At 46.7% G+C, this 10636-nt stretch overlaps 1 long non-coding RNA gene across 1 annotated transcript; it reads right to left on the bottom strand.

Moving 5' to 3' along the window:
* Nucleotides 1-1783: 1783 nt before the first annotated feature.
* On the bottom strand, nt 1784-10139 carry LOC307226868. The gene is made up of 3 exons (XR_013843624.1): nt 10027-10139; nt 7107-7302; nt 1784-2333 (listed from the first exon to the last, which is right to left on the bottom strand). It is a non-coding gene; the product is annotated as an uncharacterized lncRNA (long non-coding RNA).
* Nucleotides 10140-10636: the final 497 nt, after the last annotated feature.

The following is a 10636-nucleotide window of genomic DNA, read 5'->3' as shown; positions in this document are numbered from 1 at the left end:
AATGCAAAAATAAAATTTATAATAAACACCAAACCCAGCACCTTGAACCGTCAGCCAGTTCAGTTCCTTCAGCAGTGGCATAACATGGTGGCAATATCCTGCCCCAGAGATCAGTCAAACCTCCCCATCTTGAACTTGCTACTGCTTCTGGGCCAACCTCAAGGGCAGCCCCGCATGGAATATACTGCAGTAATTCAACCTGGCCATTATCAGTGCATGGATTACAGTGGCCACAAACTTCCATAGCTGTCCCAACAACCTAAGCTGGTAAAAGGTAAGATAAAGGACCCCTGGACGGTTGTCCATTCAAAGGCAACTATGAGGTTGTGGTGCTCATCTCACTTTCAGGCCGAGGGAGCTGGTGTTTGTCCACAGACAGCTTTCCAGGTCATGTGGCCAGCATGACTAAACCACTTCTGGCACAATGGAACACCATGACGGAAACCAGAGCACACAGAAATGCCGTTTATATTCCTGCCACCATGGTACCTATTTATCTACCTGCACTGGTGTGCTTTTGAACTGCTGGATTGGCAGGAGCTGAGACAGAGCATCGGGAGCTCACCCTGTCACGGGGATTTGAACCACCAACCCTCTTATTGGGAAGCCCAAAAGTCTCAGTGGTTTAGACCACAGGACCACCCGCTTCCTGAATAAACAAGCACACAATCACTGATAGGTCCTCTTGCCATTGTGAGGCTCAAAGCAATGAAGATGATGCCTCCCCAGCTGTTGTCATTGGCTGTGGGTTTCTTGTGATGTCACAAAAGCACTTGGGAACTCAGTGGATATAAAGGCAGGCCAGGGGGAAAGCATTTTTCTGTTTCCAGCAGGACACACCTGGCAATGGATGTGACATTCAGCACTGCCCAGGTTTCTTCCACTTGGAGGAGGCAAAGTGGTGAATGGAAGAAGGCAATCCTCTGGCAGTGGGATGCTAGGGAGCAATAATAAGGCAAGTTTGCTTGGTTGAAGGCTGCTGGTATCTGTGGTTGAAAGCTGGCTGATGTCTCATGATGGACCTAACAGAAGCTGGCAGATGTTGGTGGCTTTTGGATTCAGAAGCGATAGAGGCTACAAGGCTAAAGCAGACTGATGTTTGTGGATGTCGGCTGATGGAAGTTCACCTTTGGAAGACGGTCAACAGAAGCCAGTGGATCTTTGTGAACTGAAACCAGGGCATTAATAATAATAATAATAATAATAATAATAATAATAATAATAATAATAATAATTTATTATTTATACCCCGCCCATCTGGCTGGGCCTCCCCAGCCACTCTGGGCGGTTTCCATAGAAAGCAAAAATACAGTAAAATATCACACGTTAAAAACTTCCCTGAACAGGGCTGCCTTAAGATGTCTTCTGAATGTCAGGTAGTTGTTTATCGCTTTGACATCTGCTGGAAGGGTGTGTCATGTTTTTGGATGTCGGCTAGTATATGTTTGCATGAGTAAATGGGAGAGGGGGTTTCAAATGTTCACGAATGTGATGTGTGAAAGATAGATATTCATGAATAGATGAAATCCATGGGAGGAGGGATATTGGCTTCATGGAATCAGAATCAGGGAATCAAGTTTGGGAGGGACCAAGATGGTCATCCAGCCCAACCCCTTACAATGCAGGAATCTTTTGCCAAATGTGGGGCTCAAACCTGCTGGCATGCTTCCGAACTGCTAGGTCGGCAGGAGCTGGGACAGACCAACGGGAGCTCACACCATCGTGGGGATTTGAACCTCTGACCTTCCAATCGGCAAGCCCAAGAGGCTCAGTGGTTTAGACCACAGTGCCACCTGCGTCCCATCCCAGTTCTACCATAGAGAATTACAGTATATACTAAACAAGACCCTACAGCTGAAAGAAAGATTTTGTAATGGAAAGCAGCTGGCATGTTTCAAACAAGAGGAAGGGACTCGTTTTGGGGAGGTTTCAAATGTATTTCTGAGAGACTCCTTAGAAAACACCGACTCCAGTTGAGCCACGATCTTGTTTTGCAAAGTCAAGTTGAGCTTGGAAGGATGGAAATCCCCTTTTAACAGGGAATGCTGACGTTGCACCACCTCTTCCAAATTGTGGACATAAATTAACCTTGCATTAAATAACCACAGAGCTTTTGGTGAAGGGGGGCTGTGAACGTGCACCCGGGCCTTAGAAGCCAACCAACATGTCTCTTTTCCTGAGCCCTTTGAGCTTTTGTTCGAAGTTTGAAGGCTGCTCACTGACAAGTGATTTGTTTCCATTAGAACATGCCTCCTTCCAGCCATCCGTGACCATCTTGTACTTAGGGCTTTATAAGCAGCACGTCTCAACATTCCTAAAATCCCAGGGAGGATCTGAAAATAGAAAAAGAAATGAGCATTTAAATTAAAAGCAACGGCCCTTAAATAGAGCTGCCATGTTTTGAGGCAAGATAGTGTCTCTTTCCCCCTCCTTCCCGCTTCCCTCCCCCCTCCCACGGGGTTGCAAGTTGCTTTTTCCAGTATACAGTGCAAAGCCACCGAGATTTGCATTCCCTCTTCTATTTATAGGAGCCTCTTTTAAAATGAAACAGGTGTCAAGTTGAATGAGACTGAAGCAGGCTTACATGTCCTATATGGCTGGGAAAGCAAGAGCCGGGGTGTGTGAGAGAGGAAACAGGGCGACTTGGGTGATTGGCAGATCGGTTGCTGAATGGAGCGAGCAGCCGAATGGGGGAGAGGTTGAGCTGAGCTGTTTCTCTGGCGGGCTTCGGCCATCTTTAATTCAATCGATTTAGGAGAAGTTAATGACAGGGGAAGGGACCAGCTGGCTTTCCCTGCAGAATTAAATCCTCCAAAGATTGAGAGAGAGAGAGAAAGTGAGAGTTAACTGTGCAATGCAAATCCCCTTTGGGTGGAGAGAGGCATTGGGCAGAGGGGCAGCCCTGGTAACCTTCGCCAGCTTACCCCATTGGCAGCAGAGTGTGCCAATCCACCGGCACAGAGCTCCCCCTTCCACTCACTGAACAGGCAGACAGGAGTGATGCTGTCTGGGACCCTGCCAGTGGGAACCATTGGAAAGCCCTGGAATGGGGCATTCAATGGGCCGGTGGGAAGGCCAAGGGTCCAGATAATGGGTTGATTATTTGCTTTGGCTAGGGTCATGCTTCCCCTGAAACAGCAAGTTAGTAATCTGGGGGTGCTCCTGGGTGCATCTACCTCAGTGGCTAGGAGTGTCTTCTACCATAGTCGCCTTTGACTGGACTTAACTGTGATCCCCTTCATGGATCACTGCCTTGCCATGGCGAAGGGGCTTGAATAACTCGGAGAAGCTATGAGCAGGGCCACCCAAGATGGACAGGTCATAGTGGAGAGTTTTGACCAAACGTGATCCACCTGGAGCAGGAACCGGCAAGCCACTTCAGTATCCCTGCCAAGAAAACGCCATGGACAAAGACAACAGGCATATAAAAGTTACGACGCTGGAAGATGAGCCCCTCAGGTCAGAAGGCGTCCAACATGCTACTGAGGAAGAGCGGAGGACAAGTACAAGTAGATTCAGAGCTGATGAAGCGGCTGGGCCAAAGCCGAAAGGTCGCTCAGTTGTGGATATGCCTGGAAGCGAAAGGAAAGTCCAATGCTGTAAAGATAAATATTGCATAGGAACCTGGAATGTAAGAAGAAGGCAGGAGTGCCTGGCGTGCTCTGGTCCATGGGGTCACGAAGAGTCGGACATGACTAAACAACTAAACAACAAACTGTCCAGGGGTCCTTTCCCTTTCCCTTTCCCTTTCCCTTTCCCTTTCCCTTTCCCTTTCCCTATCTCTAGTCTAAGGGAGAAGGCAGTCCAGTCAGTAAGAGAGTCTGATGTCCAGAACTTCAGATAGATCTTGGCCACAGTCATCATTTATTTATTGCAATAGGGAGATTTGCAAGTGTCATTTTAGCACTGTTTTGGATCACTTCTAATGGATGCTCTTCAGTATCTTCCTAACTTCAGTGACAGAGTTGACTATTGTAAACACCGTTCAGGAGCCCCCTGGGAGAGGCTACTGCCAGTAGAAGTGGCAGGTGAGTGTGGGGCCCGGGTTTTGAGGGTTGGACCCTAGGTCACATGGCTGAGCAGAAGAGGGTTTGTTGTGTCCCGCCCTCAGCTCTCTGCCACAATGTCCCTTTGGGGGACTTATACTGGTGCAAGTTGCACAGGTTTCAGTTGCCCCAGATGAGCTGCAGTGAGAGACTTCAGGCCAGCGTAGCTAGGAAAGCCCAAGGTCGGCCAAATCCAAACTCTCTCATCCTGCTGGATCTTGGGTTTGGATTGTGCTGTAAGTTAGTGCTGTTGCCTCTGTATTAAATGAACACAGTGAGATTTTTAACAGTGAAACTAGGATGTGGCTTGATTTTGGATGAAATTATCATTTTTTTATTATTATTATCATCATTACTTTATGCATCTGTGTGTATGGCTTTTCTGCACATACCCTTTAGTCTACCCCAACAGATTTTCCTTCCTACAAGACAGAAGTACTGTTTTGGGGAGACAGGAGGTGGGCAGGTGTGGAGGACTCCCAGGTCCTGAATGGGGTAACCATGCCCCTGAAGGACCAGGTGTGCAGCCTGGAGTCATTTTGGACTTGCAGCTGTCCATGGAGGCACAGGTCAACTCTGGGTCCAGGGTTTACCAGCTCCATCTGGTACGCAGGCTGAGACCCTATCTGCCCGCAGATTGTCTCGCCAGAGTGGTGCATGCTCTGGTAATTTCTTGTTTGGACTACTGCAATGCGCTCTTTGTGGGGCTACCTTTGAAGGTGACCCGGAAACTACAACTGATACAGAATGCGGCAACTAGACTGGTGACTGGGAGCGGCCACCGAGACCATATAACACTGGTCCTAAAAGACCTACATTGGCTCCCAGTACGTTTCCGAGCACAATTCAAAGTGTTGGTGCTGATCTTTAAAGCCCTAAGCAGCCTCGGTCCAGTATACCTGAAGGAGCATCTTCACCCCCATCGTTCAGCCTGAGGTCCACCTCCGAGGGTCTTCTGTCGGTTCCCTCATTGCAAGAAGTGAAGTTACAGGGAACCAGGCAGAGGGCATTCTTGGTAGTGGCACCCACCCTGTGGAACACCCTCCCATCAGATGTCAAGGAGATCTGAAGGAGAAGACATCTGAAGGTATAAGAAGGTTTTTTAATGTTTAATGTTTTATTATGTTTTTGTATATGCTGGAAGCCGCCCAGAGTGGCTGGGGCAACCCAATCAGATGGGCGGGGTATACATAATAAAATTGTTCTTATTATTCACCCAGTGTGAAAGGGATTGCCCTGCAGGTTGCTTATGGAAGGGGTAGGCCAAAATTGATGCTCTTTTTACAGAAAATGTGGGGAGAGAAGCACTCTGCTTTGTAAGTGGTGTCTACCATATTGAAAGTACACCGATAAAAGAATGAAAATGGTTTATTGAATATTTACAGATAAATTGGCAGCAATATTGTAATAACCTGCAGTTTCATAAGCGTGTGTATTTAAAGAAGATGAATAAATGAGCAAATTAAGTTAATTTGGATATGCCGAAGATATTTAAAGCAAATTTAAGGAACCGCAGAAAGAGGGGGAATGGAGTAAAGTTTTGAAATGTTAAAATCAAGTGCCTCCAATTGCCAATATTGGTCCCTCTGGCAAAGACTGGCCGGCGACTACTTGCCAACCACATATGCTTGATATATTGGAGCCCTGCCATAATGTCTCTGAAGTTTAACCAGCTTCCATCTGCAGTAATCATATGGGCATCATGACCACAGTTGCGCATTTGATCCTGTGATATATCTGACCACTGTTCCTTAAATCCTTTTTAGAGGTGGCAGCCTGGCTGTGAATCATCCTGTGGAAAAGATGTCAGGCAGATGAACCTGAGTTACCCAGTATCGCTCGCTGCCAGAGAGTCTCAGGTTGCAGCTGTTCCTCCTCAAGGCTGCAATCATGCGCCCATCAGCCAAAAGGAAAGAATATAGTGAGCAAATCAGAAGGAAGCAGCATGGGTTATTTGGAAGTCTGTCCAGAATGCCAGTTTGGGCTGTTCTGGCTGTCCCCAAGTACCCCAAGCTGTGTCATTCTCTTTCTCATACAATTGCATACAATTCCAGGATAATCAGGTGCCCATGGAATATTTCCAGTAGTTTGTATTGTGATACCCCTCAACCTCCCACTTGTCCATTGGGTCTCTTTCTTTGAAATTCATTCTCATTGCTTCCTATCCCTCAAGCTTTCAGTTGACACTTCTGTTTATTTGTCAGGGCATTTACTGTATTTTTCTCTCTATAGGATGCACCGGACCATAGGACGCACCTTGTTTTAGAGGGGGAGAACAAGCGGAAAAAAATCTCCCCCTCTCTGCTCAGCGCCCCTTCAGCGAAGCCGCAGGAGAAACGGAGCCCCTTCCATTTCTCCTCCTGCTTGGCTGAAGGGGCGCTGCGCAGCTCTCCCTCTCTGCTGAAGCCGGGAGAGCAAGACTCTCCCGGCTTCAGCAAAAGGAACCTGAAGCCTCCGGAGCGCAGCGGGAACTCACACTGCACTCTGAAGGCTTCAGGTGGCTATCCCTGAAGCCTGAAGAGTGAGAGGGATCGGTGCGCACCGACCCCTCTCTCTCTCCAGGTTTCAGCGAAAGCAACGCGAAGCCTGCGGAGTGCGGAGGAAGCGTTCCCTCTGCGCTTCGGAGGCTTCGCGTTGCTATCGCTGAAGCCAAGGAGCCTGCATTTGCTCCATAGGACGCACACACATTTCCCCTTAATTTTTGGAGGGGGAAAAGTGTGTCCTATAGAGCGAAAAATACAGTATTTATTTATTTTGAAAAAGGGGTTCCAGAACTTGTTGGCTTTTTTTTAGGGGGACCAACCAACCAAACTTTGTTGAGCATCCAGTCAAGGTTGTTGAGCTATTTATTTGGAGGGGAGAGATTGCCCCTAAGTAATCTCTTCTTCACCCACTCACCCTACCAACAGTTTTGGCACCTTATGATGGCTCCCTCTGCTGCACCACACCAATCGCTGTGCTGCTGTGCTGCAGTACTACAGAGGTGCTGGAATACACCAAAGAGGTGCCAGAACTCCGTTCTAGTGAGTTCCACCCCAAAAAAGCCCTGCCTACACTCACCTTGAAGGTGCAGCATTTTAGACCAGGTCCTCAAGGTGGTTTTGAGTACCACCTTTGCTTCTAGCAGAATGTCCTCCTCATCAGTGGTGTAGCGTGTGTTGCCAGTACCCGGGGCCGCATGGCGAGAGGGAAATGGATGGAGTACGCATGCGCATTCAACTGCCTAATGACATTCATGTCACCCAAGAGATCGAAACTGCAGAGATAAGAAAAGAAGAGTCATTCCGCTGTCTGCAGATGTTACTTCCTGGAAGCACACAGCTGTATTGAGGCAGCACCGGATGTTGAAATTTTGCACCCCTAACAAATTTGCACCTGGGGAAACTGCCCCTCCCCCCCTGCATGCTATATTACTTCTCCTCATGATGGGGAGCTGTTCCAGCTGCTCGGTTGCCGCTTTGCTTAATGACTCTTTCCAAAATTCAGGATTCATGCTGGTCAGTTGACACAATGCCCAAGGGTAAAAAAAGAAATCCATTTGTAATCAGAAAGCTCTCTTGGGGAGGACTGCACAATAATGTAAGTGAGTTAACAAAGAGCTGGTTTGCAAGCATTGAAGGAGGGATTGATTGAGGCTGGAGGAACATGGCTCATTTGATAGAAAAGCATTACCAAAATCATTTTGTTGGGTCTCTTTACCACTTCCACCCAAAATGATATGTCAAAGGTAGCCTAGGGGAATGGCATAGGTTTCAAAGAAATAGCTTCACTGCAGAGTGCTCTTTCTGGATGCTTTTCATTCACCAAGTCTCATCTTGCATATTGACAGCACGTCGTCTCGTTAAAGACTCATTGCAGAGCATTCCAGAGGAATATTACCTTACCCACTGGAAACTTGGACCAGTGAGTCTATCATGCCTTACAGCATTGACAGGGTTGCCTGGGTCACTTCTGCCTTCTTTGCTGGCCTAACAGTACATGGAGAGATGGTTCTTGCAACCTGTGAGTGCTTTGCTGGGTGGGCGTTTTGAATACCAAGGTTTATTCAACTTACGAATTGCTTCCCGCAACAAAAAGTCCTGGTGCAGTTTGCAACAAGGATAAAAGGCAGTAATGAAAATACATAACCATATTAAAGACATCATCAGAGTACACACACACACACACGACATTCAATCACTGATGCAGCCAAAATGTTGGGGAAAGCAAAAACTCCTTTGCCTGGCACCAAAATAATGACAAAATTATGCCTGATGGGTCTCCCTGGAGAGCAACTGCAGAAAAGGCGTATTCTCTCATCACCACCCTCCGGACCGTCCTCAGAGGTGGCACACAGAGAAGTGCTTAAGATGATGATCTCATAGTCCACACTGGATCATAAACTTGGGTACTACCACAAAAGGCCTTTGCTTCAGCCACCACTCACATGGTAGAAGGTGGGGCTCTCAAAAGATCTCGATTGATAGGCTCAGGTGGAAGTAGACACTCATTTCAATACCTGGGCCAGGCCATCTACAAATCTGAAGGCAAAACCTGGCATCTGGAATTGAACCTGGAAACAAATTGGCAGCTGGTGAAGCGCTTTCCATTCTGGTGTGACATTTTCTCAGTGGTCAACCACAGTCAATCTGTCCACCACATTTTAGATCAGTTGAGGGTACGGTTCACAGATGCTCTTCTGGGCAGCCAAAATTCATGAAAGTCACTGCAAACTGTCAACACCACCTGAATGCCCAGTGCTGGACTTAGTGATATCCTCAAGCTGTGATCTGGGTCAAAAGAGGAGATTCTGTCCAGAGCCAGGCTTCCTAGTGTTCCTCTCTTGCTCCCAATAGCATAGAGCCCTTCTTGATCTTAAGCATTGTGAAGTTTCTTTGGTTTCACCATCTATTTTTGTTTCTTGAAGTCTCCTTCTTAATCTCTCCATTGTGTAGTCATCTTTCTTAGCATGCTGCCTACTATGTATTCTTCCTTCAGCATCCTCACTGCTGGTTTGCTGTCCCCTGAGAGCCAGCGTGGTGTAGTGGTTAAGAACGGTGGACTCGTAATCTGGTGAACTGGGTTTGCTTCCCCAATCCTCCACATGCAGTAGCTGAGTGGGGAAGTCACACTTGGGCTAGTCACACTTCTTTGAAGTCTCTCAGCCTTACAGAGTGTTTGTTGTGGGGGAGGAAGGGAAAGGAGATTGTTGGCCACTTTGAGATTCCTTATGGGGAGTGAAAGGCAGGATATCAAGTCCAAATTCTTCTTCTTCTCCTCCTCCTCCTCCTCTTCCTCCTCCTCCAAGTTTCCCTACATCCCGGGACAAATGCCCATAGAACATCCCTATTTTCATTGAAATGTTGAAAGCCATCATCTGGGTGAAGTTTAAATCCTAGCCAAACAGATGAATTTCCTCTCCTCATAGAAGCTGGGCTGTACATTGTCTTGTTCCCTGAGCAGCTGTACCATCCGAGTTACCCATGAGTTCAGACTAGTCAGCGTCAAAAGCTTTTTGGCCATGTGTGCAATGAAACAGAGATTATTTCACCCATTCTGAGTCCATATAGCATCAAGTCTGGGATCAGGCTGGTCTAGTGTCTAGCCTCCAGATAACCTCATCTTTCATTTTGGTAAAGATATGTTTTGTAGTTCTCATGATTTTGCTGGTACTGTTTTTGGTTTAGACTCAAAAACCCAACATAACCTGAGTCAAGATGTTCAGTGCCCAAAGGATGAGGTTGCTGTATACAGTTCCCTTTCTCCTTCTGGTTTTTATTGTCAGTTGGTTGAATAAGTATTCTCAATTGTTTCCCCAGAATGACAAAATTTCAATTCTTTGTTTTGAAACCAGAATCTGTTGTGGATTTTAAAATGCTGAGTATATTTAGCCTTGGCTGAAGTGTTAACAAACAATAAATTCCAAGATTCACCCAGCATAAGAAAGAATACATAACAAAAAATAAAAATAAAAATCCTCTTATGTGGTCTATAAGTGTACCTGGTTTGCTTTGGGGGCTCAGTTCTTCCAGTATGGTGAACAGTCTTGTTATGTAAGTTGTGATCACTGCAGAGGGTGGGATGGGGAGAGCCTCTCAAATGTCCTTAGAAAACATTGTGGACTATTTAATATCTGGCTTGGTAAGCACAGTAGTTATGAAACAGCTTTTTAGAATAATTTTGGAACTCTGCCTCTGTTTCTGTTTATTTTAAGGCTTATTTGCAAGGGATAGAGTGACCGTGTCCTAAAGTATACTCCAAGCGAACCCTCTCAACCTAACAAATTAATACCCTACCAATAAGGTCATTCCTTGAAGCGAAGACCCAATGTTAACGATGCCCACAACCGTTGCCAGTGTTTTCATCATCCTAATAAATTTACTCTCAGTTTCAGGAGGTGAGATCAGGACATGGTGGACCAAAGAGGCAAGAGGGGTTCACAGGGGTCGGTCTGCCCTCAGTGCCACATATTTAGTAGACCCCAGGCAGGTCTCCAATACTTAGGTCACAGTTGTCAAATGTCAATAGAATGAAGGATCTCTGGGCTACTTTGCTCCCTGCCTCTGGAAACTTCTAGGTAACGATGTTCCACATTTGTGTTTTAACGCTTT

Source organism: Podarcis cretensis (assembly GCF_951804945.1).
Source record: "Podarcis cretensis genome assembly, chromosome: 11".
In the NCBI taxonomy this organism is placed as follows: Eukaryota; Metazoa; Chordata; class Lepidosauria; order Squamata; family Lacertidae; genus Podarcis; species Podarcis cretensis.
The sequence above is the reverse complement of the archived record's forward strand: the minus strand, read 5'-3'. Positions and strand labels throughout refer to the sequence as shown.